Genomic DNA, 3,835 nt, shown 5'->3' on the forward strand with positions numbered 1-3,835 from the left:
AGCAGGAAGACTTATGCCCGAACTTCCAGCACTTAAAGCACCGCATTGTGGGAGGTATATATAGCTTGACCTCACAGCAGTAACCATCACCTTGACCTTCTCGGGCAATGTGTCACCCTCAAAGGCCAAGATGGAGGTACGGGTGGCAACCTGGTTATCCCTCGGACCCTGATGGACGCGCCAGACGAAATGAACGTCTTGCTGCTCTAATTGGCGTGCAGCTCGTCGTCAGATTGCAAAAGAAGATCCTTGTGGAATATAATACCCTGGACCATATTTAAGCTCTTATGAGGCGTGATGGTAACAGAAACATCCCCTAACATGCCACAAGTGAGAAATGCCCGTGACTGGGCAGAGGATGCTGTTTTTATCAAAACTGACCCAGAGCACATTTTGGACAAGCCCTCCACCTCCCCAAACTTGTCCTCCAAATACTCCACAAAACACTGATGCTCCATGGACATGAAAGATTCCCCATCAACTCTCGCACATACAAGGTACTGGGACGAATAAGCTTCACTGCCATTCTTAGCCTGGTGTTCCTCCTGTGGAGTGACCAGAGAGGGAAACGACTTGGGGCCATATTTCTTGGCAGTGAAGTTAGACTTTGCCTGCTTAGAGACTGCTGGCGGCGGACCACCAGCAGAGATAACATACTACGTTTCAGGGTGTGTCATCTGCCCTGATTTCGCCCCCCCCCCCCCCCCCCCCCCCATTCCGACCAGGGGCCCTCCCCACTGGCGCCACCCAGCCGCAGCAAAGGCCACTTGGCAAGATGGCCATTGCCAGAAATCCCGATGCTCCAGGGTGACAGGCATCTGCTCCTTGGCATACATGAGGAGTTAACAGTGCAGGCGTCAGCAGAGTGATCCCTGTGTTGTCAGGGGGCTACAACCAACAGGGTACATGGTGGCCCCACCTCAATGGACTGGCTACTGTGCTGGATAAGAGGTGTAAAGAAGTCCATGGTCATCGTCGGCACTGGAAGTGACACTGCATAGTGCATGGTAGAAAACACACCCAGGAAGGTGTCCTCGCCCAAGAGATGGAGAATGGGCGGGACTGCAACACAACAACGAGAAAATGGGCTAAAGATCTCAATGCGCCATGGACACTATGCACCATGTAAGGTGCCCTTCCCAAATTGGCTCGCTCTTTGGGAAAATTTTGAAAAATGGAGGTCAGACCCTACAGGGGACCATCACATGAAGGCTGAAGCATGTGAGATTCCATTTAGTCATCTCCTACAATAGCATTACCTGGCAGCCACTTTCAGATTGATGAGATGAAAAGTTTTGTTAAACGTCAAAACACTGACATCTACAGCTGAAGTCTGTGTCCAAGTCATCCATCAATGGAAAAATGTGTTCACTGAAAGGTGAATATATAGAGGTGGACTAACTTCAAGTTTCATGGTCGCATCTTTTTTAAGTGGTACTGTCCTTGTAGTATCACAGTGCCGGTCTTACATTACCGATTCCCATGGCAAAGCAGAATGTCATAACACTGCTCAGTTCATCTCCCAAACAGTGAATGAATACACATTCCAACCTTGCAAAGTCTATAAATTTGTACTTGGCCCAAAATGAAGGGACATACTATTCTAATGATCAAAAGCGTAACTCTGTGAATGTTACATGTTTGTTTTGTTTTAGGGCGCAAGAAAACTAGTCACACGCGCCCATGTCACAACCATATAATACGAAGATAAAAAAGGGGTTAAGAATGACTACACCTTAATCCCGGTGAATGGAAGGAAAGACAACTGTCAGAAAGGTCACAGTTCGTAGTAATAGACGGAAATTCATCGAATAAAACAGAAGTAATATCCGGCGTCCCCCAAGGAAGTGTTATAGGCCCTCTATTGTTCCTGATCTATATTAACGACATAGGAGACAGAGTAGCCGTCTTCGATTGTTTGCAGATGATGCTGTCATTTACCGTCATGTAAAGTTATCAGATGATCAAAACGACTTGCAAAATGATTTAGATAAGATATCTGTATGGTGCGAAAAGTGGCAATTGACCCTGAATAAAGAAAAGTGCGAAGTTGTTCACATGAGTACTAAAAGAAATCAGCTAAATTTCGATTATGCGATAAGTCACAAAAATCTGAGGGCAGTAAATTCAACTACATACTTAGGGATTACAATTACAAATAACCTAAATTGGAACAATCACATAGATAATATTGTGGGTAGATCAAATCAAAGACTGCCATTCATTGGCAAAACACTTAGAAGGTGCAACAGGTCTACCAAAGAGACAACTTACACTACGCTTGTTCGCCCTATTCTGGAGTACTGCTGTGCGGTGTGGGATCCACATCAGGTGGGACTGACGGATGACATCGAAGAAGTACAAAGAAGGGCAGCTCTCGTTTAGTATTATGGCGAAATAGAGGAGATAGTGTCACAGACATGATACGTGAATTGGAGTGGCAATCATTAAAACAATGGCGTTTTGCATTGCGACAGGATCTTCTCATGAAATTTCAATCACCAGTTTTCTCCTCGGATTGCGAAAACATTCTGTTGGCACCCACCTACATAGGGAGAAATGATCATCACGATAAAATAAGAGAAATCAGGGCTCGCACGGAAAAATTCAAGTGCTCGTTTTTCCCGCGTGCCGTTCGTGAGTGGAACGGTACAGAAACAGCATGAAGGTGGTTCATTGAACCCTCTGCCAGGCACTTTATTGTGAATAGCAGAGTAATCACGTAGATGTAGATGCAGATGTAGAAAAACTGGGACTTAAGGAAAGGTCCGTAAAATACGCCATAGAGAAACCAAGGTCCTGATCTAAAGATTGAATGTGCTACACCATACTGCTACAATGGATAATAAGTAAAAGGCGATCGACGGCCCACATGTCATTTGCTAAAATGGCGGTAACTCAGACGGTAAACATAAACGAGAACGTAAGTTGTTAAAAAAAAAATTACAGCATTCCGTCAGGAAACGGCGAATCATCAGAGGTTGAGGGCAATGCGATGGCGAAAAGACAGTGCCCAATATGCAATCTAGCTTAAATGATCTTCTCAGGGCGAGAGGAAGTCGTCCAAGTCGCTGGGAGAGGCTTCATTCCCTGGAGCTTGTTCCCATGAATGCAGGACAGTGGTGATGCCAAAGTGAGACCACGCACTGACAGACGGCAACACAGAGATCATCAGAGGAAATGGACGCACTAGCGGGCCGAAATACGAGGACTGCAGCCTCGGCAGCAGCATCAGCGGTCTCGTTTCCCATCAGACTGCTGTGACCAGGAACACAAACATCACAGTGGCTCCAGCAAGAGTGAGCTTTCCTGGACCCATTCCACGAAGGGATGAACAGTGTACAGCACATGGAGGCTCTGAAGGACACAGAGTGTTCGAGCTGATGATGCAATTGAAAAGGCTGAATCTCCAGATGTACTGCATGACCCAATTCAGGGTGAAGAGCTCTGCTGTAAATATTGAGTAGTGTTCCGGAAGCCAACACAGAGAATAGTCTGTGCCAATGACGAAGGCACACGCGACACCACAGTCAGTCCAGGAGCCATCAGTGTACACAAAGGTATTATCACAATGTTCCATGTGAAGATCATGAAACTTACAGCAGTAGTGTGAGACTGGTGTAGTGTCATTAAGAAGCAAATGGAAGCCAAAGTGAATACAGGCAGCTGCACAAAGCCAAGGTGGTGGAGCTCATACCCACCAGGAAAGTGGCAGGTAGCATGAAGTTAAGCTGCCAGAGCTACAGCCGAAAGTGAACTCCAGGAGTTAACAGTGAAGGGGGATGCACCCCACACTGGCGATCAAAGGAGTCATAGAAGGAGGCATAGGATGGTG

This window comes from Schistocerca serialis, chromosome 5 (genome assembly GCF_023864345.2).
Source record: "Schistocerca serialis cubense isolate TAMUIC-IGC-003099 chromosome 5, iqSchSeri2.2, whole genome shotgun sequence".
NCBI lineage: Eukaryota > Metazoa > Arthropoda > Insecta > Orthoptera > Acrididae > Schistocerca > Schistocerca serialis.